The sequence below is a fragment of the Marmota flaviventris genome, unplaced genomic scaffold (genome assembly GCF_047511675.1).
Source record: "Marmota flaviventris isolate mMarFla1 unplaced genomic scaffold, mMarFla1.hap1 Scaffold_48, whole genome shotgun sequence".
Lineage (NCBI taxonomy): Eukaryota > Metazoa > Chordata > Mammalia > Rodentia > Sciuridae > Marmota > Marmota flaviventris.
The window spans coordinates 2,278,322-2,306,225 of NW_027288296.1; the positions used below are offsets into that span (position 1 = coordinate 2,278,322).

Consider the following 27,904-nt stretch of genomic DNA (forward strand, 5'->3'; position numbering starts at 1 on the left):
GCTAATGAGTTTAAAGCTCAAACTTTTTTTATGAGAAAAAGAATATAAAAATTAAAAAAAAAATTAAAGTAATTGTGATATCATATATATATATATTCACAAATTGCTTTAACCTTATAAACAGTTATAAGTGTCAATACATTTCTCTCTGGGCTAGGTCCTATTATAGGAAGAAAACTTTGCCTTAAAATAACCCCATACAGAGGCATTTAATGCAATTAACAGGCCTCAAATAATAATAATAATAATAATAATAATAATAATAATAGTAATAATAATAATAATAATAATAATAATAATAATAATAATAAAGTGAGGTGGGGAGGATTTCAGGGTTGTGAAGCATACCTGTAATATAAGTTACTTGAAAAGACATCACAGAAGAATTTTATACACTGTCTGAAGACATATATGTATGTATTATTTATAAAAAGTGTTTATGAGTTCTGTACTGAGGGTGCACAAGTCCAATACACAGTCTTCTTTTTTTTTGTTGTAAATGGACACAGTACCATTAGTAGTTTGTTGGCTTTTTAAAAATATTTATTTTTAGTTTTTGGTGGACACAACATCTTTGTTTGTATGTGGTGCTGAGGATCGAACCTGGGCCGCCCGCATGCCAGGCGAGTGCACTACCTCTTGAGCCACATCCCCTCTTGGGTGGCTTTTTAATGCGGTGCTGGGTGTTCAACCCAGTACTTCATGCATGCTAGGGAAGTTCTCTACCACTGATCCATACATAACCCTAGTCCCCAAAGTCTTTCCTTAATCTTTTTTTTGGGGGGGCGGGGTGAGAGTGAGTGCGTGTAGGGCAGAGGATTTAATCCATGGCCTTATATCAGCAAAACAAGCACTCTACTGACTAAGCTATATTCTCAGCCCTGATCTGTAGTCTTTTAACAATGACAGCCTGTCTTTCAGACTTTGATTCTGCACCCACTTGGCTGAGGTTGGAGGCAGTGCCTGAAGCCTTGACCAATCAGTCTCTTAAGTGAGAACTGTCCAATCCTCATGCAGCCAGTGATGAGGGGGAGGGCTTCCACAATCCTCTGTTCCCTTGGTGTCTGGAGCTCGACATTTTTTTAAACTTTTTGTAGGCTTCTGTCCTGGATCCAGAGCCCAGGTGTCTGTGCTATGCAGAATCTGAAAACAAACCACAGGGAGAATGCTGAGAACCCTGAGAGCCAGGAAACAGTAAGTGTGCCTTGTTATCTTGAGACTGCGTAGGAAGGTGGCTTAAAGCTGACAGGAGTGGCAATGGTGGAAACTGGCAGTCATGGCTAGGGACTCCTCCTGGTCCTCTCCAGAGTCTTGTGGCCAGAGGGTCTCTCTGTGGTAGCTTAGCCTTCATCTCCCTCTGACTAGTCTAGTGAGGCTTAGATCAGCAGTTGAAAACCTGGGCATTTTGTTCCATAATTGTATGGTGTTTTCAGCTTCTTTCTAAAGCCCTTTGTGGGCTTCCATGTGCCATGAGTCCAGCATGTCTCCAGATTTCATAGTGAAGACTGAGATAATTATCAGGAGAGAACTCCAAATCCATTTATTGTATTCATGCATGAGAGAGGCTGTTAATTTTAGAGCTTGTTACTCATGAGGGTTTGTTTGTATTTATCTATCTATCTATCTATCTATCTATCTATCTATCTATCTATCTATTTATTTATTTATGTGTGTACTGTTTTCCTTTTAGTACCAGAAATTCAACCCAGAGGTGTTCATCCAGTGATTGACATTCCCACCCCTTTTTTTATATTTTTATTTAGAGACAGGTTCCCTTTGAATTTCTTAGGGCCTCACAAATTTGATGGTGCTGGCTTTTAACTCATTCTCTTCATGAGTCCTGAGATTTTTTAATGTAGGGGAAACAGTATCTCAAATCCAGAACAAAAATCTGAAATCCAGAATGTCAGTTTAGCTCTCCATAGGTCTCAGAATAAACCCCTAGTTTTCTAGCTCTCTGTTCACATATCCAAAACTAGGGTTCTCTGTTCACAAATAATAAGTATAAAATAGAATAGATAGTATAATGACCATGTAATGCTGAGAATGGGCCTCACTCAAACACTCTTGGTGGCTAATTGAAAGATGTTAATGAGCACCATTAAGGCCTATTTCAAATGTAAAAGACCTTGTAGCCCACTTGTGGGAACACCTTCAACAAAGTCCTTTGTCCCAAGGGTGATTCCTGATTGAATTTGAAGAAAAAAGGATGGGTCACAGAAAGAATGAAAGTGAAACCATATGGTAGTCAGGATGCCTTTTCCAAAGCCTATTCTAAATGCATTATGGTCTGTGTTCTGCCCAAAACCATCAGTAAACTTCTAAGATGGCACACAAAAATGATTTTTTTTTCCAGGGATCATTCCTCATACCACATGGTGGGTGTTCTATTTCTTCTTGCTTAAATAGATTTTTTTTCTTCAAAAATTATGAGACAAGCACCCAGATTCAATTTGCAAACTGAGAAATTTTGGTTCATCTCAAAACTCCACTTTCAGCATTATTGATCATTATTTTCCCATGTTTTATTTCAAATGTATGCATCATTTATAATGTTTTTCTTCAAGAACTGGAGGACATTTTAAAAGATTTTAATTTATCATTCTGAGATTTTCACATGAGAAGAAGAATAAAATTAGGTGACATTAAAAAGAATGAATCCTAAATGAGGTTTATGTGTCCCAATTAAGGAGTTTTAAAAACTGTAGTGGGTCATCAATTGAGGGTTTATTTATTAATTAATTTGTTTCTTTGTTTATTTATTTATGGTCAGACAATCTGGGGTTGTGGCTCAGTGATAGAGCACTCACCTAGCACATGCAAGGTCCTGGGTTCGATCCTCAGCACCACATAAAAATAAATAAATAAAAAATAAAAAAAATAAATAACCCACAGAAACATTCCAAACATTTCAGGAAACTCTTTTATTTAGGTGTGACAAGAAAAAATAAAATTGGGACTAATTTGAATTTAAATTGCATGTAATTTAAATCTCTCTCTCTCTCTCTCTCTCTCTCTCTCTCTCTCTCTCTCTTTCTGTACTGGGGATTAACCCCAGGGCCTCATGCTTAGAAGGCTAGCACTCTACAAGCTGAGCTATTTACTCAGCCCCATTTTTGTTTTGGAGGGGAGACCAGGGATTGAAGTCAGGGGCACTCTACCACTGAGCCACATCCCTACCCCTATTTTGTATTTTACTTAGAGACAGTTTCACTGAGTTGCTTAGTGCCGTACCATTGATGAGAGTGGTTTTGAATTCATGATCCTTATGTCTCAGTCTTGTAAACAGCTGATATTACAGGCATGCACCAACATGCCTGGCCAACTTCAATCTTTTTTTTTTTTTTTTTTTTTTTTTTTTTAAAGAGTGAGTGTGTGAGAGAGAGAGAGGGAGAGAGAGAGAATGTTTTTAATATTTATTTTTTAGTTTTTGGAGGACACAACATCTTTGTTTTGTATGTGGTGCTGAGGATCAAACCTGGGCCACACGCATGCCAAGCAAGTGCGCCACCGCTTGAGCCACATCCCCAGCCCCAACCAACTTCAATCTTAAGGGCTAAAGTACAAACAAATTAGATCAAAGTCCATGTCAATGTCTTATTATATATATATATATTTGTTGATAGACCTTATATTATATTATATTTACTTATCTGTAGAGCTGAGAATTGATTCCAGTGCCTCAAATGTTCCAGACAAGTGAGCTCCAATGAGCCCCATCCCCAGCCCCCTGGTACATTTTTTATGGGGGATATTTAAGATTGAACTCACGAACACTTTACTACTAAGACAAATCCCCAGGATTTTTTTTTTTTAACTTTATTTAGAGACAGGATCTCACTGAGTTTCTTAGCACCTTGCTTCTGCTAAGGCTGGCGTTGAACTTTCGATAATTCTTCCTCACCCTCTTCAGCGACTGGGATTACAGGCTTGCACCAACACACCCAGCCCCTGGTACATTTTTAATATCTGTTTTACGTAGATTTTAACCAGTAGCCTTAACTTTTTTTCTAATATATATTTCATTTCAATACATAACCCAGAAATCAGTGAAACAGAATCTATTTTTTATCTCCAACACTGCTTTTGGTTATGTCAGTGTCTGAGTTAAGATTCCCTATTAAAGAGTTTACTATGTCTTGTATTCTCATTCTGACCTCCCATATTACCTAGTTCTGAGTTTTAGAATATCTGAAACAAGGTTCCCAGAGATTCCAAATTTTTTGGAGTAATTAGAAAACACCACTCTCTGAGTCTTGCCTTCTAGGGACCAGTTTGAATTTTTAGTGTGTAGCTTCTGAAGGGATGGACTAATTGGATGCTTTGCAGCTGGAAGACATTTTCAGATATACTTTCTATCTAAAAGGTACTTTATTTGTTTCCTTTTATTAGATACTGTGAATAAAGGTACAATAAAAATAGATGTGTGGCAATATATTTAGCAAAAGGATTCCAATTTTTTTTACATATATACCCAGAGTTATTATTACTGGATTGTATGGCATTTTTTTTTACCAAGAATTATTATTTATATCTTTTTATTTATTTAAATACTGGAGATTAACCCCAGGGCACTTTACCAGTGTGCTACATACCCAGTCTCCAACACTTTTATTTATTTATTTATTTTGGAGAGAGGGTTTTACTGAGTTTCTTAGGACCTTGCCAAGTTCTTGAGGCTGGTCTTTAACTTGAGAATAAATCCCTAGTTTTCTACCTCTTATTCTCCTAAGCCACTGGGAGTACAGGCATGTACGATTTTGCACTGCTACCCCACATTATTACTAGTGGATTATGTGGCATTTTTATTTTGGGCTTTTAAAGAACCTTAAGAGTTTTATAAAAATATATTTATTAAATTTATATTGTCACCAACATTTTTACATATTTGTGTACCCTGGAATCCCTATTAATTATGAGATATTTGCTTTGTTTTGTATGGCTTGGTGCTGAGTATTGAACCCAGAGGTGCATACCACTGAGATACATCCACATTCTTTTTTATGTTATATTTTGAGACAGGCTCTCATTAAGTTGATTGTAGCCTTGTTATGTTATTGAGGCTGTCTTTGTACTAACAATTCTCCTGTGTCATTCTCCATAGCTTCTAGAATTTCAGGCATATGTCACCATAGATGACAATTTTAGATTTTTATAATCGCCATTCCAACAGCACTGCATAGGCTGAATAAAATCTATTTGATTAATTCATTAAATCCCTGAGGCAAGTTTATGTGAAGTAGCCAGTGTAGGATTGTGGAATGTGATAGACATTATTATCTAAAGTACATATATGGGGCTGGGGATGTGGCTCAAGTGGTAGTGTGCTCGCCTGGCATGCGTGCGGCTGGGGTTCAATCCTCAGCACCACATACAAACAAAGATGTTGTGTCCGCCGAACACTAAAAAATAAAAATATTAAAATTGTCTCTCAATCTCTCTCTCTCTCTAAAAAAAAAATAAAGTACATATATGAAGACAGGAATTGATGTGAACATATTTTATATACAAACAGAGGTGTGAAAAATTGTTCTATATGTGTAATAAGAATTGCGATGCATTCCACTGTCATGTATTTTAAAAGTAAAACAAAAAAATCTTTATATATATTGCTGAGAATCAAACTCAGTTCTTTGCACATGCTAGCAAAGTAGTCAACAACTGAGACACAACTCCCGCCCATGTACCCAGCTTTTAATACTCTCTTTGTAGTAATCAGAAACAACTTTAAAAATTAAAATTGCATTTATATCACTTTTCCTAGTACAGTAATGTATTACTAACTAAATTTATTCTTATTATTTTAAAAAAATAATCTAATGGATAACTGTTAGTTTTTCCAGAGATTATTTTATCACTTCTTTAGGGCTTGGTGAAGGGTCTTTTTTTTCAGAATATAGATGTCTTCTATTATCAAATGGGTCCATGCTAAGTGTGTTGAAAATAGTGATTCTAAAAGTTCACACAATCCACACATTTCCAAGACTATAGGGGAAAGGGAAAGACAATAATCACAACCAAGAAACCATTTCCCATGGAAGCATAGTATCAGTGTCCAACCTGGAGTGTAATCCAGATCTTTCAGTGGTAAGGTTGTTTAAGAACCACAACCATAGGTTTTTGGGATCCTCTAAAGTACACTGAATGACTTTAAATCACTTACTCTTCTTCAAGATAAAATTTCTGCTTCCTACTTAAAAAAATAAAAAAAAAAAAAAAACTATGAATGAGAAAGGTGAATGAGACTTAAGTTCTGTGGAGGTACTGAGGTTGACCTTTTTTTTTTTTTTTTTTTGAACTTTAATATTTATTTATTTTTTTTTAGTTATTGGCAGACACAACATCTTTGTATGTGGTGCTGAGGTTCGAACCCGGGCCTCACACATGCCAGGCGAGTGTGCTACCGCTTGAGCCACATCCCCAGCCCCCTGAGGTTGACCTTTAATTATAGTTTATAAATAGTCAAATAAGAAGGGCCTTAGTGTTGTCTCATCTTTTCCAACACATGATATGGAATACTTAGATGAACTGACGTGAAATAATGAAAATGCATTTCAGGGAAGTGATATCACAGAAATTTTCAGGGTAGAATCTTGGAAATGTGGGCAAAATATATTCATATACATATGCATTTCTATAGAAAAAAATAAGTGATAAGTACATGAGTATGAGGGTAAATTTAGTGTGCCTCATGCATTGTAGGATGAAGGTAATGATAAAATAGTAACTGAGGAGATCAAGAACTCTATAATTGTGGGAGATATTAATAGCAATTTAGAAAAAGAAAGTATAGTTAAATCCCTTTAGGTTTGTCTCTGTCCTCTGTTCCTCTTATGAATTTGATTCTATAAAATGCGATTATGTGAGTATGGTTCTCTCTGAATTTATGTTTTCTTTTGTTTTTAGGATTTTGTCAGCTATGTCATGTAAAGCCCTGTCTTAATCTCACTTTGGGGGCTCTTTTACCTCCTGTTCTGGACTGCAGAGCAGAGACTCACCTCACTCATTCTGTGCAATGAATTGACTTTTGACAATCTTTGCAAACAATGATTGGAAGAAGCATATTGGAGGGTCTTTCATATCCTATAATATGGTGTTCAGACCCTGTGGGTTAAAGGGTAGTTACTTGCTATGTTAGAAACATCTTCCCTATGAGAAGGGCTTATCTATATTTTTTTTTTTTTTTTGTTTTGGAAGCCCCATAAACACAGAAGAGAAGCATTTATGGTTACAAACAAAGGAATGCCAGAAGCCATTAGATATGAGAAAATACAAAAAAATAAAATGTTCTCTTAGAGCTTTTAGAGGTAAAAAGTTTATTTCTGTTTTGTGTAAGAAAACTAAAATTTCTCTTTGGCCTGACAATATTTTGATGTTTTAAACTTGCTTGCAATTTCTCCCTGTGTTTTGGATTCACTTATGCCTGGCTATCCCTTACCAGATAACCACCCTCTCTAAAACCTTCCTGGTGCCTCATAAATTCTGGCTCCCGCTGACCAAATTACATTTCTCTCTAAACCTCAGTGGCAGCTCATAAATTCTAAGGTCTGGAGCTGAATTTATTTTCTATGTTGAAATGTTAGCCATGTGGATCCTTAACCTGCTATTTGCCTTTGTACTATGATTGTCAAAATCTTGTTAGCTGTAAGTACCTTAGACACCCACCTCCTTTGTAACTTTTTGTGCTGTAAAAACTTTTTCCTGAAGATCAGGGGGATGATCTCTAGCATGGAATCTTGTAAGAGACCATCCTGGCCAGCTTTTGTGTACACAATACAATATTGATTTAATTTGATTTGAAATTTGAGTTGGTGGTCTTTTCTTTGTGTTTTGGTTTAACATTAACTTTTTTTTAACTTCACTATAAATAAAACCAAAGAATACAACAAAATTCCTGTAAATGAGCCAGGTGCATAAAAATAGTCATTCTTTATTGAAAGCACAGAATTCATTATAAAAATGATATAAGCTTAAAAATTAAAAGATATCTCAAATATCAAGTGAGTTTAGGAGTTAGAATTTTTTTCTTTCAGAATATAGGTAGCAAAATAGGAGAAAAGAGAAAATGTGAAGCGTAAATATATTGTTATATGCAAAAAAAATCACCAAAATATTTATTACAAAAAAAATCATATCTACAGAAATGGTTCAAGAGAAGCAGTCTTTTTGTCAGAAATAAACATTTGGATAGGAATGGAAGTTTTGGTTCTCTTTTTAAGTAGTTTTACTCCTAGTGAATAATCTTTACACTATTTCTGCGTTTTACTGGTTGGAATTAATTATAATTAATATATCTGCGTCAAAGGTACTGAATGCAGAAAAATATTATTGCTCATGTTTAAATCACCTACATTATTTGATCTTTCCCTTTTTAAACCAAAAATCTGCATAAAACCATTTCTTAATAAATATCTCTATCTCTGTATATTAGCAGAAACTGAGTTATAAAATTGGCTATGAAAACTTGTCTCTTCATGTACTTAAAGACTATGAATTTGCTGCTTAGCACTTATGTATAATTCTCTATGGTGCTCTCTAGTTATTTGTGTCTCTATACCAAGTTTTATACCAAGCTCTTAGTATGTGCCATAATTACTCTATGTAGCAATGTAGGATTTATGTCTTATTTGTGACACTTTGTTCCCAGAACTGTGTCTAAAGGGAAATATGTACAAAATAATTATCCAGGAAAAAAATCTGTCTAATATTATATTTTATTTTTTATTTATTTATATATTTATGTATACATACTTTTATTATTTACAAACACACTTTGGTCTGAAGCTACAGTGATACTAGTATATTTTAGCTTGAATTGGTTGTGTGAAACAAACTAAAAAGACTTCTCTGTGTTGGTTGGTAATTTCTGCAACCTCAGGAACCTAGTGAATAATAGCATAAATAAATAAGTAACTCTGTAGTTTGAGGCAGAACCACCAAACTCGATGATGTTTTGCTTCTGCTTTCTATCTTGATTATTAGAAACATACCCTTAAATTTACATGGAACACTTTTGGAATTCTGTTCTGTTAGTTCTTCTAAAAAAAAAAACAATTAAAGTGAAAAATAATGCACTAAATTAAATGATCTAAATTTACTCCCTAAGTGCTAAACCAAGAAAGATAAATAATTAATTTCAAACAATTCATTTCTTAAAATAAATATTTTTTTTTTCAAATCACCAAAAATTCTGAAAATTTAGAAAATTTAAAAGCTTTAGAAATATCCTAAGGCAATTTCTCTTTTGCTCAGAACAGTAGACTATATCTCCAACTCATTCTTCTCTAGAATTGGACTGTGTGCAAATATGAAAAAAAAAGTGCTAAGATGCCCCACATGGCTTATAAGTTTTAAAATCCTGAAAGGAGTTCAAATCTGACATTTTTCTACTTTACAAAATACAAAATCTTAAATTTGTGTACTTAAAAAACATTTGCAGAAGTGTAATTCAAAATGACTAAAAAAATGAAAAAAATCATTGAAGGACTGACCCACTGAACATGAGGGACTTATAATATTGAATCCCTAATATTAAATGTCTTTTTATCATTGTCAAAATTTTCCATGTTTATATTATCAATATGTTAATCAAAATTTTTATACATTTAATAACAAATATCTAATTTCCTATTTTATTCAGTCTTTTAAAAAATAGTAGTAATTAATATTAATAATTTAATTCTCATACTTGTTAAAGTAGGAAACATATATTTTAAAAGCTATGGCTATAGCAAATGAAAAATCCAGCCTAATTTCCTTTTTTAGATTGGGAGCCATCTCATCACAAAGGCATGAAAAGTTAATTTCTGCTTCATTATAAATTACTGTGATTTGTAAACTTGCTTGAAATGCCTGTCAGTGCCTTGAACTCACCCATGTCTGGTTTTCCCTGATAACAACCCTCCCTGAAACTTTAGTGATGACTCATGAATTCTGGCTTTCCCTGACCAAAAAACAACTCACTCTGAAACTTTATTGGGGCCTCATAAATTCCGATGTTGTGATCTAAATTTACTCCCTAAGTGCTAAACCATTTACACCATTAACCTACTACGTGCTTGTGAAAATCCTGTTATTCGTGTAAGTTTTCAAGACACCCCACTTTTGTAACTTTTTGTGCTATAAAACTACAGTCCTAGAGAACTGGAGTTCTGTCTTCTTTTCTCATGGGTTTCAGGAAAGACTGTTATGCTCAAATGCGGGACCACCAGAGACCAAGATCCATGTAAGCACCAAAGAGGAGTTTATTGCAAGCTAGCTCAGTCCCCCCACACACACAGCAACTGGAGGCTTAGAGGCCCTGATCCCGGGGTTTTCAGCAGTTTTATAACTCTTTGGGGAAGGCAGGTACCCCACATACATCATAGCATCTCTTATAAAATCATCACACTCCTTTGGAAAATCATAAACAACTCTAAACAAGATTAGCACATTCACTGGTGGGAACAAGTTGGGTAAGCATGATTGGTTAGTAGAAGATGGGGATTCATTTGAACAGATTGGCTTAGGACATGAGGGGAGTATATGCTGAACTATATGGTTTCCCAAAATGTTATCAACCACCATAAACTACTGGAAGGGTCATTTGGAATCCCAGGAATTTTCCCTGTCTCATGCTGATTGGTGGCTGCTAAGGGGTTGCTATGGATCCCCACCTAGCCAGACTGAGTCAGGGACACCAGGCACAGCATATCTCTCCTGTTATTTGTAGATAAACAACTCAGCAGGGTGGGTATGAGCCTAGGAGTGCTCTTTGTGTCTTTCCAAGGACAAGAGTCATGCCCCCTTCCTTGGACAGTCTTTGCTCTGAGGTAGAGGCTGGTTTCTCACCTTTTACCTTATGTTTTTTCATGTATTTTTTTTAGCTGTAGCTGGACACAATACCTTTATTTCACTTATTTATTTTTATGTGGTACTGAGGACTGAAACCAGGATTTTGCACAAGGGTGGTGAGCACTCTACTGCTGAGCCACAATCCCAGCCCCTTATGTGTTGTTTTTATTGGGCATTTTTACTTTAGGGGTTTTCTTCCCAGTTCAAAGTTCAATCTGTCACCTAAAAAGAACAGAGATCAAAAAATAAATAAATAAAATTTGATAATTATTGTCGTTATTTTATATTAATTCCTGAATAATATACATGCATATATAATCCATAAACTGAAATGACTTTATATGTAAGTTTAAATGAAAATGTTCTGTTGGTTGGGTTAGTTCCCACTTATGGGAAAACAACCTTGCCTTAAAATAACAGCAGCCTGAGACTCTGGGGTACATTTCTCAGAGTTAAAAAACAGGACTCAATGACCTGAAATTCTAGCCCTTATTTGTGCCTGGATTGGATAATATTCCCTGTCACTCAAAAAAAGGGCTCACTTCTCTCAGATTCAATGTTCATGATCTGAAGCCCCTTCCAATCAAAAGCATTTTGTGGGAACTGTCCAATCATGAGTGTCATCAGGGAGGAGAAGGGCGGGCTTTCACTTCTTATCTTCTGAGTCCTCCATTTTTGCCCTCTGTAGTCTCATACTTCAGAGTCACAGGTTGTTTTGCTGTGTAGGAACTGAGGATTCAAAGTGGTCCTGCTCCTGAGAACCAGGAAATGGTAAGTGTGCATTGGCCTAGCAAGGGAGGCTGGGGGAAGAAGACTATTGGAACCACAAGACTGGCTGTGTTGAAAACAGGAGCTAGCAGATTGGGACTCTGGGCAATCTCTTGATTCTGCAGACTTAACTCCTCCACTTGGCCACTATGTCCTCAGTCTTACTGGCCAACCAGGTGGGGAATATGTCAGTGGCAGAAACTCTTTGCTGCCTTCCTTATGCTCAAAGGGCATCCTCAGAATCTGCATAAACTACTCTGTGGTAGGTGTGTTCCTGCAGCCCAGTATCTTTCCAGATGCTGGAGATTGATAGGTGGAATAATTATCAACATCAAATCTCCAAAGTCCATTTTCCTGCAGAAGAGGAGCTGTCATTTTGGCGTACCTAATTTCCTTTTGAGCTAGCTAATTTTCATTTTGACATTCTTTTATTTTTACTTTCTTCATTATTATTATTTTGTTAAAGTTAGGTGAACTCAGGGATACTGTACAACTTAGCCATATCCTTGGTAGTGAAGCCAGATTTACAGATAGGTAGTTAGTGTAGTTAGGTAAATTTGGACTAATATCCAGTAAAATCAAGAATCAACACCATATTGAGAATGGAGTCCAGGATAAGGGGAATTGAAAATGTCCCCAAGGCCCTGAGCCCATCCAAAGGAAATTTTAATGAAGCAGCTCACAGCAAACATGAAGATGCTAATCCAAAAGCCCTTCCTGCCCAGATTACTCCTTGAGCCCACCTGTCCTCTACACTTTGGGTCTTCCCACCTGCACTCCAACACTGCAAGGTAACAGAACAAAGGACAGCAATGTGACAGGAATACGGGATAGCTGAAGGGAGACCTTAGTTATAAAAAATCTAAAAAGACCTTAGTTAAAAAAAAAAAAAATCCCTATCATGGATTCTACCTCTTTGGTCCCCTTTTTCTTCTGGGGAGAAGTCTTTTCTACTGTCCTTTAATAAAGCTTCTACTTTCCACTCTAAACTTGCCTTGGTGCACTTCTCTGGTGTTATACTTCAGCATTGGGGAAGCAAGGACTCTTCACCAGTAAACAGCCCTAACAGTTTTAAATTTGAGAAAGGCCCTAGCTAAGTTGCTGAGATTATTTTTGTTATGGTTTGATTTATCTAGAATTTGCTATTGCAATAAAGCATACTGTTTTTACATACATATGTATTCATATGGGGATCTTATTTATATTGTGATTCTTTATTATTGTAATATTATAATTTCACAATATATATGAATAGTAGGCCATGATAAGTTCTTTTTTTGCTCTTATAATTAAAAAGGTTTTTGGCTAAAGTTACATATAACTTTGTAGATGAATTTTAAACATTTATGCTTTGCTTTCTTACTTTATTTAAAGTGAAGCTTGATAATTTTTTTCTATTATTGCATTATTGTTGTATTTAATAGGTTTATTTTGACATAACCATAAAACGTGAAATATAATTTGCTCCCCTTCAGTATCCAGTAGTTCCCCTTTCCCTATTCTCCTACTTTCTTCTATCATATATTTATTTATAGTTTTTTTTAATTATTGCTTTATAGAATACACATAAAAGTAGACTTCACTGTGATGTATTCATATTTATACATAGCAAATTTAGTGAGATATGTTGTCAATTAAATTGGGGGAAAATTATCACCTTTGTAATGATGAGTTTTATTATTTACATGGGATGTATAATTCAGTCTTTTATGTGCTGTTTGTGACTTTTATTTTCTCATAAGTTCTACATATTTTGTTTCTAAAAATGTACACATGTGAAATACCACTTGCATAAGGCACCTATGTAAAATTTATACATAGTGTTTTATGCTCTTTTTAAAACTGGATATATTACGAAATGTGACTGGCCCTAGTGACCATTTTTCCTACAGATTATTATTTATCTCTTCCAAGATGTATATTGTATTGAGCCATGCCCTTGAGCTTCAAATGTTTGGGTGAGTACCATTGCATACTTATATGTTATCATGATCACATATGCTCTGATTTCAGTAAGTCTCTGTGATGGGGAGTATCATGTATATTCAATAGCAAAATAGTTTCCACAAATAGACACTAATTTAAACTCCTTTTGAGTTAATGATTATTAATTTGTTTTAAATGTTCATCAATATTACTTAATTTTTCCCATGGTGGGTTTTTATTTTGTATTTCTTAAATTTCTAAAGACTTTGAATTTTTATAGTTAATAAATATATCTCATGTATAAATTTGAAGTTCAAACTTCTGTCTTTTATATATTTTTGGCTTAAAAGATGAGAAAAGGATCCAAAAATGCAGCTAGAGATTGATTTAAAAAAAAAAAAAAAGGTTTAAATTATTTTTTAAAATTGACTTTTTTCTTTACTCATCATTTATTATAGGTTTCTTGTATGATTGTAAGGTTAGGTTATTTAAAGTGGATTCTAGGGCTTATCTTTGTTAATTACTACAGGAAAAACTAAATAAGAAATTTCTCTATACTATGGCTGCAGGAAAATGAATAAATTTCTTTAAAATCATATGGTAATAAAATTGTTAAATGACATATTTACTAAACATCCACTCCTTAAAAAAATTTTTTCTGTAATATTTTTGGCAGTGAATCGTGAATTCTATTATCTGGATTTTGGGATTTAATATAAAATCATATGGAATAAAATTTGGCCAAATCTAGAAATATTAATACATAATTTGTTGTTTACTTAATGACATGTTGTAGAGATAGCAACTAATGAACATATTTATTTTTAGAAATAGTTACGTTTTTGCTTTTCAGGTTCTAATGAGCCTTTTAGATTTTTTTCCTTACTAAGTCACTCAGGGCCACTGATTTTTTTTTTTTTTTTTTTTTTTTTTTTTTTTTTTTTTAATCTCCAGGCATTTACCCTTCTAAGAAATCTGTCTTGTGAGCTCTGTTTCTGAAGAGTTTCTTAACATGAAAGAAAAAAAAATATTTATGTTGCCCCTGAAATATATTCTCAATGCACTCTCTTCAAAATGGAGAGAAAATAATATTTCCCCAGACTGACATCCCTGTGTCAGGAGCTAACAATACATTGATGGTCTTTGAAGAAATTTCATACAGTTCTGTCTCTGGGTAGTTTTCTGTGGGCTGCTGAATTGCCATTTAGTATCCAGATACCCCTTTTTTTTATCTGTACTATGGGAAAAATTTTAGAGGGCACAGATGAATAATGCTCTTCATGGAGGCTATGAATACCTGTATGTTCTGTACTGCACAGCTGACAAAGCCCCTGGAATACACTGTGCAGATTCTATTTGGTTAACGATTATCTGCCACTCACATAAATTTCCTTTCAAAAGCTTGTAATAACCTTTTCACTTTAAGCATCCATGTCATCCACATTTCCAAGTATAAAAGTTTGAATCTTTCTTTTCTGAATTCCAGGTTCCGTTTCTCTTGTGGTTCAATGTGGTACAAATAATTATGTTTTTTTTTCTTTCTTTTCACTGTGTTTCTAATAAAAATGTTCTCTGCTCCAAACCTATATTTCCCATGTCCAGCTATGTTTAGAAAATGACATAGATAATTGTATTTGATAATTTGTAAAGGAGAGTTGAGAATACTTCTTGCTCGTGTTTCCCTTCCTTAGAAACTGAAGCAGAACTGTTCTTGGTCCTGAAAAGGGAGGACCATAACCAATCAGGTATATAAAAAAAAATGTTGATTGATTGTGTATTCTCTTCTAAGAACTCTCTGTTCAGATCCTTGGCCCATTTCTTGATTGGGTTATTATTATTATTATCATCATCATCATCACTATTATTATTATTTGCTTAGTTTTTTTGAGTTCTTTATGTACCCTAGAGATTAGTGCTCTATCTGATATGTGAGGGTTAAAATATTCCTCCTAAAATGTAGGCTGTGTCTTCACCTCACAGATTGTTTCTTTTGCTTAGAATAAACGTTTTAGTTTGATTCTATCCCATTTATTGATTATTTGTTTTAAATCTTGTGCTATTAGTGTCTTATTAAAGAAATTGGGCCTAATTCCACATGATGAAGATTAGAGCCTGTATTTTATTCCATTAGACACAGAGTATCTGATTTAATTTCTAGGTTCTTGATACACTTGGAGTTGAGTTTTGTGCATGGTGAGAGATAGTGGTTTGTTGAAGAGGCTATCTTTTCTCCAGTGCATGTTTTGACACCTTTGTCTAATATATAATAATTATAATTTTGTGGGTTAGTCTCTGTGATCTCTATTCTGTACCATTCGTCTGCAGTCTGTTTTTTTTTTTTTTTTTTTTTTTTTTTTTTTTTTTTTTTTTTTTTGCAAATGCAATGCTGTTTTTGTTACCATTGCTCTGCAGTATGGTTTAAGGTCCGGTATAGTGATGCCACCTGCTTCACTCTTTCTGCTAAGGATTGCTTTAGCTATTCTTGGTCTCTTATTTTTCCATATAAATTTCATGGTTGCTTTTTCTATTTCTATGAGAAATGCCACTAGGATTTTGATTAGAATTGCGGTAAATCTGTATAGTGCTTTGGTAGCATTGTCATTTTGATAATATTAATTGTGCCTATTCATGAGCAAAGGAGATCTTTCCATCTTCTAAGGTCTTTTTTGATTTTTTTCTTTAGGGTTCTGTAGTTTTCCTTGTATAGACCCTTCACCTCTTTCATTAAGTTGATTCCCAAGTATATATTTTTTTGAAGTTATTGTAAATGGGGTAGTTTTCTTCATTTCTTTCTCGGAAGATTTTTCACTGATATACAGAAATGCCTTTGATTTATGGGTGTTGATTTTATATCCTGCTACTTTACTAAATTTACTTACTAGTTCTAGAAGTTTTCTGGTGGAGCTTTTTTAGTCTTCTAGGTATATAATCATATCTGGCATTTGCAGGTAAATTGATAGCATTGGAGAAAATAGTGCTAAGTGATGTTAGCCAATTCAAAAAAAAAAAAAAATGCCAAATATAAGGAGGCTGACTCATAATGGGGTAGGGAGGGGAGCATGAGAGAAATAGATGGATTCTCAATGAAGAAGAGGGGTGGGAGGAAAAGAAAGGGAGAAGGGGATTAGCAAGAATGGTAGAATGTGATAGAGACCATCATCAAAAATACATGTATGAAGACACAAATTTGTATCACCATAATTTATATACAACCAGAGATATGAAAATTTGTGTTCTATACATGAAATAAGAATTGTAATGCTTCTGTTGTCATTTCTTTAAAAAATCTATAGAAATATAAAAAAATTTGTTCATAAATTATATAAATTAAATATGTGCATGATATATAGAATACATGCATATTTATATCTGCACATATATGTTTATAAATAGATCTAGGGAAAGGCAAGTCTCTTTCCTGAATTTTTAAAAATCAATTAACTTATTAATTTGTTCTAACTTGCTAATAGAGCAGAATGCATTTCACTTCATGGTACACAAATGGAGCACAAAATTTTATTTCTCTTGTTGTACAGAAAGTATAGTTGCAAAACCCATGTAACTCTACTTTGTGTACAATAAGATTTTCATCTCATTCCACCATCTTACCTACCTCTAAACCATTTCCCATCACCTCCCTCCCCTTTGTCTTATTCAAAGTTTCTTCATTTCTTCCATGCTACCTCCCAGTTCCCTCGTTGTGGATCACCATCCACTTAGCAGAGAAAACATTAGGTCTTTGGTTTAGGAGGATTGGTTTACTTGCCTTAACATGGTATTCTCCAACTCCATCCATTTACTTCCCAATTCCATAATTTTATTCTCTTTTAATGCTCAGTAATATTCCACTGTGTAAATAGACCATATTTTCTTTATCCATTCATCTATTGAAGAGCATATAGATTGGTTCTATAGTTTACCTATTGTGAATTGTTTTTTTCTATGAACATCGATGTGGATTTGCCTCAGTATTATGCTGTTTTTAGCTCTTGTTGGTCTAAACTGAGGAGTGGGATAGCTGGGTAAATTTTGGTTTCTTTCCAAGTTTTCTAAGGAATCTCCATATTCTTTTCCAGATTGGTGTCACCAATTTAGAGTCCTGCCAACAGTGTAACAGTGGTCCTTTTTCATCACATCCTCACCAACATATATTTTTGCTTGTATTTTTAATAACTGCCATTCTGATTGGAGTAAGATTAAATTTTGGAGTAGTTTTGATTTGCAATTCTTTAATTGCTAGAGATGCTAAACATTTTTTATTGATTGATTGATTTTTTATCTTCTGAGAAGTGTGTCTCTTCAGTTCCTTAGCCCATTTCATTTCTACAAATTGATAATAAAAGCTTAAATTATTATTTTCCTTTTTTGTGAATGCATTTATTCCACATATTCATCAATACTATTTAATTCATCTATGTGATGTGATTTTATTCAATGTTACCTAATTTCTAAAGACTTTGAGTTTTTACGATTATGTAACACTTAGATATATCCTTTTTAAAGTCACTCTTTAATAATTTTTTTTTGTTTTTCTTTTGCAATCTGTTGTATTTCTTCTTATAAGCATTTGATTATATGTGAGGAAATTAGGTTTTTTTTTTTACCTTGTCAGTTTTGCAGCTTTTAATGTAATCATTTGATGAATAGATTCTTTTGTATTAACATTTTGTAATTCATAAGTTTAAGTCTATTATATTGTATAATTTTGAAAACAAAAAAAAAAATTTTTTTCTTTTGTCATATTAGGGATTCAACCAAAGAGTCTTAATGGTGAGCATATTCTCAGCTCTGTTTTAAAATTTATTTCCAGATGGGGTTTGCTCAATTTCTTCAGTTGGCCTTAAATTTTGAACTTCATGCCTTAGACTCCAGAATAGTAGATATTTCAGGTGTGCACCACCATATGAACCCTATCTTTTGTATGTAAGCTTTTGAGCTTTGTACTTTCTTATTTATTTCAGTATTATTTATTAATAAATTATATTCAGAATTTAATATGTCAAAATATGTTGTTATGTTCTATGAGTGAAGGGATAAAATACCATTTTATTATCACACTCTTTTCCCAATATCCTAGCATGTTTTAAGAGTTTTGTTGTTGGTGTTTTCTGTAGTTCCACCATTTATTTTATTATGAGGATTACCCTGATTGATTTTACTTCATAACATCAATCATGTGGCATCATGGTATTTTGGTCAGCAGTAGACTTTATGTACAACCATGGATCTAGCAAATATCTTAGCCATGTAGTAGTCTATACCATCTAGATTCTGTCATTGCACTCAGAGAATTGGAAAATTGCAGAAGATTCTTAGGATAAATTTTCCAGAGTGTATTTCCATAAAGTGAGAAATCATTATATATGCCTATGTTTGCAATTATATACTGTATAATTGATATAATTTTTGTTTGTTGAATTTTCAAATTTGCTAGTGCTTTTTAAATTGTATCTGCTTTTTTTATTTGTACGGAAGATTGAACCCATCGGTGCTTAACAATAAAGCCACATCCTCAGTCCTTTTTTATATTTTATTTAGAGACAGAGTATTGCTGAGTTGCTAACTGCCTCACTAAGTTGCTCAATACAATATATATGACAATATTGTATATATAATATTGTCTTAGAATTTATGATCCTTTTTTCTTATCCTCCTCAGTCACTGGAACTAGGGTTGTCCATCACTTGAATGGGTTCATTTGCTTTTTAAAAGCACCAACATTGATACTGGTAACTCTGTGTTATGTTTATCTTTAATAGCTTCTAATTTTGCTTTTTATTGGGATGGATGATTTGATAATAAATTCTAGTCATTTTATGGCTTACTAAATTTTTTGTATGTTTTATTTTCACCTCAGTTATAGATAAATTCCAATTTTTTCCAGCTGTATGGAGGTCTAAGTGAAACATAATAATCTATATGGAACCACAATTTTACCCAGTTTTTTGACTGCACTGTATATGCCCAAAAAACATAAAATCAGCATACTACATTGACACAGCCACATTAATGTTTATAGCAGCACAATTCACAATAGCTAAGCTATAAAACCAACCATTCAATGATGAATGGGTCCATTCAATGATGACAGGATAAAAAACTGTTGCTTATGTACACAATAAACTATGAATTGACCATAAAGAATGACTTTTTGACATTTGCCAGGAAATGGATGAATCTGGGATTTTATGCTAAGTAAAACAAACCATTTTTTTTTAAACCAAAAGTTGAAAGTTATTGCTGATATGTGAAATCTAAAGCTCATAAAATAGGGAAGGATAAGAAAATCAGATCAGTAGTTTGCACAATGTTAAACAAAAAATAAATAAATGAATGAATAAATAAATAAAAGGGACAAAGATAGAAATATAAAAGATATAAATCTGTAAGTTAATCCTAACATCGTAGTCACCAACAAGAACAGGATTTTAATTAGGATAAGATATATCCCATGCTTGCATAATACCATAAAAATTGATTTTTACTGTCAGTTAGACCTAGAAAGAACCAATAAAATAAAATAAAATAAAACATTATATTTGTTTGAAGAGCTATATGTATATTCTATTATAAATATCATACAATATAAACATCGATCAAAGTTTATATATATATATATATATATATATATATATATATATATATATATATATATATATAATTTTGTATGTTAAATTTATAAAAAGAAAAATTCAAACAGGATTGTTGTTGCTATTTTTTATATTAATAACATACATTAAAACCATAAAATGTTTGAACTTAAATAAACTACTAAATATTTCCATTAAGTGGTCTGTCTACCTTGTTATATTTCAAAATTTCTCTTATACCATTGATATTAGAATTACTAGAGATCTCACTACACATTCAGAATAGCCAGCTCTATGAGAGAAATAACAAATAAGATTCTACACATTAGTAAATTTCTGATTAGTGGTTGTACAATTAAAATTTGAGGATTCCCTTTCTTAATTATGATGATTTTCTCATCTCAAAAATATGTATAATTTAGATCAAGATATAAAAATTACAAAATATATATTTTTGTGATAATGCCTGAGATTTATATTATGTTTCATAAATGTGGAGTATGTATACTTATTTGAACTTAAGTCACTTTTTCTGCAGAAGTAGATAATAGTATCATTGTGTTCCAAAACACTTCCTACATGTTAGTCTACCAACTCTCATTTTAACTTTAATTACATTACAGACTGTGCAAATGTTCATGTGGTCAGTGTGTTATTTATTTATCTATTCTTATTTTAGGAACTATTAACATTTATGGATATAGCCATTGATTTTACTGAAGAGGAGTGGGAATGCCTTCAGCCTGCTCAGAAAAATTTATATAGAGATGTAATGCTAGAGAATTATAGAAACTTGACCTTCCTGGGTAAGTTTAATTTCCCTTTAAAATTATTAATTACTAATTATTATTTAATTTACTTCTGTTGCAGAGTATCTTATGGGTACTTCTCTATAAAAATGAGTTTCAGATTTGTGTTTCAAAGAAAAAGGGCATTTTTAGTACAGATATTTCTCTCTCTCATATATATAAATTTTACTCTTTAATCTGTCTCTTTCTTTGTGTGTTACACATTCTTCACTTTAGATAAGTAGTACCTAGTATAATTTACTGATGTAAACTATTGTAGACTACATATAGCAGGGGACACAGTTGAATCATTCAATTGTCAAGGAGAAAACCAAACTAAAAAATGCTGAGAGAGTAGTTATGCAGCAGAAGAAATTTTCAGAAGCTTAGGTTTATTTATTTTGATTGTAATCATTGAACACACACTGCTCTCTATTTATCACATTTTGAAATTCCTTGTTGTTCTCTGTTTTCTTCTTTAGTGATGTCCCAGTTTATTCAGATTAACCATCAAAACTTACCTTTTGTTGTGAGGGCCAGCATGATCTGTTTCAAACCTTCTTGTGAGGAAACCTTTAAAGAAGCAAACAGAAGAGAGAGACATACACAGAGTGAAAAGGAAAAAAGAGAAAAAAAACTGGCCACCCCTCTTAACAGCTGCACATATAATACCCCAAAATTACATAGATTCTGATACCATGACTACCTTCTAACCCAGTGTTTATTTAACCCCAAGTGCTAGCTAACCAAGATTATGTACACTTAATACAAATATAGAGCCCCTTCTCCCTAAGGACATTACCACAGAAACTTGATAGTGCACCTGTAGAGTTGTCTTAATAGCTTCAGGGAGAAACTGCTGGGCATTACAATCGTGGGACTCAGGGTGCCAGTTACAATCACCCCCACACTTTCCTGTCTATTCCAAGGCCAGAATACCTAATACCTCCCCTCTTTTTTAAGGCCTTTTGAATAAATAATATTGCTTATCTCCTTAATGCTGGTGGGGGCAAAAAATAGGGCAGGCATAGACAACAGCAAGTTCGAACATCAGTAAACATCCACCTATGAATATTTTTGACCCAGATGAAATTGAGTAAACATGAAGTTAACCAATACAACAAGTCCAAAAACCATCAACTTGTTGAACCTTATTAATAATATATTTAAGGTTAAATAAGTCTTTTGAAATAAAATTACTATTATAACTTAAATTGAAGGAACACATGTTATTAAACTTCTGATATCCTTTATGATGTAACAATAATAGACAATCAATTGCAGCATGATTGTCAAGTATGGCTTGACAATATTGTTTTTCTTCTTCATTAAGCATATTTACATCCATGGAGGCATGACTAATACTAATATTTTGTCTCTTAAAGTTTTATGAAAATATATGCAGGACATAGAATTAAGTGAAAGGTGGCAGGCAGATATTAAGTTTTAGGAGCCTTTGATTCACATGTGGAAGTCAGAAATTTAGTGAGCAAAATTTTGCTCACCAGGTTCTTTGTTTTATGAAGGGTTGATATTATAGTGAAAGTCTTCATATTTTTATTTTATTGAGCATAATAGTGTCAAGAGTTTTATTTTACCACATAGTGAGTGTATTATATTCTTCATAAATACTAGTAGAAGGAATACAATACCTTGTAAGAACAAAATTGATAATTATATGAAATAATGATTTCGTTAATTCATTCTTTTTAATTATTTTACCTTGTATACATAGTATAAAATACCATGATATATTTATAAGTAAACAAAGTTATATTTGTCAATAAAGGAAATACACATATCGCATGAATGTAAAAATATAAAAATCAATTAATTATACTTGATTGTCATGTGTTAAATTCATCCAAGTATTATGGCCATAGGCTATACAAGGTTTTTATAGTCTTTTAAAATATTTTTATTAAAAATTTTATAGACACATATGTGTATATTTCTTAGTACATTTTTTGTTCATATTTCTTTTTAAGAGTCCATTGCCTCTTTACCATTGTTGAATATTTATGGTATTATCACTCAAAATCTACTAGTTATTTTCATGTCTTTATGTCATGGTAGACAAAAACCATTTTTTGGAAACTCTTTGAAATAGCCAGAAATGTGTGTATATGTTTTACATTTCTCTTATTCTACTGACAGTGAAGGTAGCTGGTAGATATTTCCTAAATACACAATACTATCTTATGAAGGCCAAAAGTCTGTTAATGATACTTTTCTAACACTTTATTATATTACTCTTCTTAATGATATACTCCTCTTGGATAATGTGGTCTCTACAAGAATTTGAGTAATATTCTCAAGGTAATTTTTTCTGTACATTTTTATTGAACTAATATATTTTTTGGATTTATGGTGACTTTGGACTTACTAATCTGCTACACTCCTGATGTACTTATTTTACCTTAATTTCATGTTATGTATGCAAAATATATTTATCCCAGTCTAATAGGTATTTTTTTTTAAATTTTTGTTTATTTCAGCCATAACTCCTAATCATACCCAAGAATATTCACCAGACAAGGGCCTAAAACATATATTTCATGAAGTGATAAGTGCAAAATATAGAAGTTGTGATCTTGACTATTTACCACAAAAGAAATTATGGAAAACTACAAGTGAGATTGAACACCAGAAATCATATAAAAAATTAGGCCTTGTTCACCACCAGAGAATTTATACTGGAGAGAAGCCCTACAAATATGAAGAATGTTGCAAAGCTTTTAGTAAAAAAAAAGGTCTTATTTACCACAGAGGAATGCACAATGGAGAGAAGCCCTACAAATGTAAAGAATGTGCCAAAGCTTTTGGTCAAACATCACACCTTATTTGCCACAGAGAATTCACACTGGAGAGAAGCCCTACAAATGTACAGAATGTGGCAAAACATTTGGTGACAAATCAAACCTAATTCGCCACAGTAGAACTCACACTGGAGAGAAGCCCTACGAATGTAAAGATTGTGGCAAAGCTTTTGGTCAAAAATCACACCTTATTAACCACAGAAGAACTCACACTGGAGAGAAGCCTTACAAATGTAAAGAATGTGGCCAAGCTTTCAGTCTAAAATCACTACTAATTTGCCACAGCAGAACTCAAACTGGAGAGAAGCTCTACAAATGTAAAGATTGTGGCAAAGCTTTTGGTAACAAATCAAACTTATTTGCCACAGGAGAACTCACACTGGAGAGAAGCCCTATAAATTTACAGAATGTGGCAAAACTTTTGGTGACAAATCAAACATAATTCGCCACAGAAGAACTCACACTGGAGAGAAGCCCTATGAATGTAAAGATTGTGGCAAAGCTTTTGGTCGGAAATCACAACTTTTTTGCCACAGAAGAACTCACACTGGAGAGAAGCCCTACAAATGTAAAGATTGTGGTAAAGCTTTTGGTCAAAAATCAAACCTTATTTACCACATCAGAACCCACACTGGAGAGAAGCCCTACAAATATACAGAATGTGGCAAAACGTTTGGTTACAAATCAAACCTTATTCGCCACAGGAGAACTCACACTGGAGAGAAGCCCTACAAATGTAAAGATTGTGGCAAAGCTTTTGGTCGAAAATCAGACCTTATTTGCCACAGCAGAACCCACACTGGAGAGAAGCCCTATGAATGTAAAGATTGTGGCAAAGCTTTTGGTCGGAAATCACAACTTATTTGCCACAGCAGAACTCACACTGGAGAGAAGCCCTACGAATGCAAAGATTGTGGTAAAGCTTTTGGTCAAAAATCAAACCTTATTTACCACAGCAGAACCCACACTGGAGAGAAGCCCTACAAATGTACAGAATGTGGCAAAACTTTTGGTGACAAATCAAACCTAATTCACCACAGCAGAAATCACAGTGGAGAGAAGCCCTACAAATGTAAAGATTGTGGCAAAGCTTTTGGTCAAAAAATAGACCTTATTCACCACAGCAGAACTCACTGGAGAGAAGCCCTACAAATGTAAAGAATGTGGCAAAGCATTTACTCAAAAATCAGGCTTTATTCGCCACAGGAGAACTCACACTAGAGAGAAGCCTTACAAATGTAAAGAATGTGGCAAAGCGTTCATTCAAAAATCACACCTTTTTTGCCACAACAGAACTCACACTGGAGAGAAGCCTCACAAATTCAAAGTATGTGACAAAATTTTTACTCAAATATTACACCTTATTTGCCACAGCACAATTTACACTGGAGAGAAGCCTTACAAATATAAGGAATGTTGCAAAGCTTTTAGCAATAAAACAGGCCTTATTCACCACAAGAAAACTCACACTGGAGAATAGCCGTACAAATGTGCATAATGTGGAAAAGCTTTTAATAAAAAATAAAACTTTATTCACCACAGCAAAAGACTTTCTGGTGAATGTGAAATGTGAATAAAGTGATAATACTTTTAAAGAAAGACTAAACCTTGGAGCTGGGTTTGTGGTTCAGTGGTAGAGTGCTAGCCTCGCATGTGTGATATCCTGGGTTCGATCCTCAGCACCACATAAAAATAAATAAGTAAAATAAAGGCATTGTGTCCAACTACAACTAAAAAATAAACATTAATAAAAAGAAAAACTAAACCTTATTAACAACAGAATTTATACAGAAAAGAACCACTACAAATTGAAACAATGCAGCAAAGCTTTGAATAAGAAATCAATTCTTTTCACCACTAGGTTATTTATTCTGGAAATAAGACATAAATGTAGAGAATGTAGAAACATTTTAAATTATATATCATATATTACTAGACATCAGAGAAAACATACTGGAGAGAAGCTCTACAAATGAGACCATTGTACCTTTACTCTAAGAAAGGGACAATATTTAATCCTCACCACAATAACCATAGCATAGAGAAAGTTTTGAAATGTGAAAATTGACAATGTGACAATGCCTCCAAAATTTATTCACCAATACTCAGCACCTGTGGATACATACTGGTTAGAGAAAATACAAATGGAAAAAAAATGTAGCCACATGTTCCTTAAACACTGCTTATTTTTGGAGAATTCATTTTGCCCAGAAACCCTAAAAAGTTAAATAATATTTCCAAAATGTATTTAAATTTAAATTCATTGAACATCTGAAAACTCATACTAGTAGTGAACATTGAACAGATTTTGTCCAAAATGTATGCCTTATATAACAATGGAACATTTATAATAAATGGGAGAGTATAGTAAATTTATTATCTATATATTACACCTTGATGTATATGAGGATCAGTAAAATACAGAACTCATTTAAGTTTAGAAAACAAGTAGTTGTCTTTAACTTTTGCTTAAATTTATTAAGTATTATCAAGTTATTTTGTAGAAATATCAGTCATAAATATCATACATGCATAATGAAGAAATCTCAACTTTGAAAGAATATAATTGTTTTTCTAAATCAAAAATTACTATTTTCACTTTTGAATACTGAGAAAAGAATTATATGAAATCTATTTTTGATGTTTAACACTGAAGTGTAATATTTTAAACTATATTTTTTTTTGTATTTCAGTTTAAGTTTAGGTATTTTTATACACTGAGCCACATTCCTAAGCCCTCTCTCCACTTTTGCAAATTTTGAGACTGTCTTGCTAAGTTGCTTAAAACCACATTAAGTTGCTGAGACAGAATTTAAACTTCTGAAACTACTCAGCTTTCCAATTTGCTTGGATTACAAGCATGGACCATCATGCCAGGTTTACAGTGCATTCTTTTTACCTATATTTACCATATGTATGCAATATGTCTTTATAACTGAATATTTGTTTATATGTTAACACTCATGTATTGCATCCTGTTGTTAAATGACAGACATCATAGTGTTCCACTTGACTAAATGTTCTATGTAACAGTAAAGCATACTGTTGAGTAAATAATACTCTAGCATCTGTTAATACTTTTACACATTTTAATCAAACTTAATGTGGAATACAATTTGCATCAGTCAGATCATTATTTTTTTTCTGTTTGTATTTATCATGAAATTAAGAGTTATAAGGAGGATATAGATATAGGAAAATAAGCCCCAGATTTTCCTATCTTGATTTATAAATTTTAACTTTTTAACATTTTAACATTTCCTAGTGATTTTAATAGACAGAATTTCCACAAACTTAAATGCTGGGTTTCTGTTCTCATGACTAAAGGGCTGAGCAGTCACTCTAGTTAAACTGGGCTAACTGGGCTGCATGAAATAACCACACAAGAGACACAAATACCTTCTTCTTTGGGGTTGCTTTGACGGCTCCTCTGACCTTAAGGGCCCGCAGAATGAGAGAGAGAGAGCACACGCTGACCCCTTTTATTGAGAAGAAGCTATTCAAATGAGGCAAGGGGTCAGGTTTCAAGGGGCTGAGTCTATCTTCATGATGTCCACTGTCAGCAGGTTGACTGACACCTGGGTAGGCCACACCCAAGGGCACAGTAAGAGGACGGGACGCACACAAGGCACTTCCATGGAAGATTCTATCCTAAACAGGGCAAGGAGTTATATTACAAAGGAACAGGTGAGCATAGCTTCACCCATGGGGCTGTAGCAAGATACACCCATTTCTGTGACTGAGTGCCTCAGCACCCAGCTGGGGAGTGTAACTCAGTCACCCCCGTAAGGTTGGCCTCCCATATTTAAAGGTAGCTCTTACAGGAGAGAAGAGCTTTATCTTTCTTGTGTGCATAATGGCCTTCTAGACTTCATCCTCATTGGAGACATTTTATTTTTCTGTCAATGAGTTCAATGATCAGTGTTTTCATGTACATTAGTAAATTCTGACATCCTGGTTATTCTATAGGTAGTGTTATTTCAGGGCAGGAATTAGAGACATGGATGTGGAGTCAAGGTTGAGTGAGACCTTATACTTATGACAAAATAATCAATGAGCTGTTTTATAGTCTCATTTTCTGAGGACCAAGTAGTAAGAGGTAAACTGAGAAGGTTGTATGTAAAGAAACTTAATAGTTTCTTATCATAAAATGTTGGCTTTTCAGCTACAATAGGGTAAA

At 33.4% G+C, this 27,904-nt stretch overlaps 1 long non-coding RNA gene across 1 annotated transcript; it reads left to right on the top strand.

The window, feature by feature from the left end:
* The first annotated feature begins 1,118 nt into the window (after nucleotides 1-1,118).
* Nucleotides 1,119-26,026, top strand: LOC139704229 (uncharacterized). Its single transcript, XR_011706240.1, has 3 exons — nucleotides 1,119-1,194; nucleotides 20,797-20,923; nucleotides 23,404-26,026. It is a non-coding gene; the product is annotated as an uncharacterized lncRNA (long non-coding RNA).
* The last annotated feature ends 1,878 nt before the right edge of the window (nucleotides 26,027-27,904 follow it).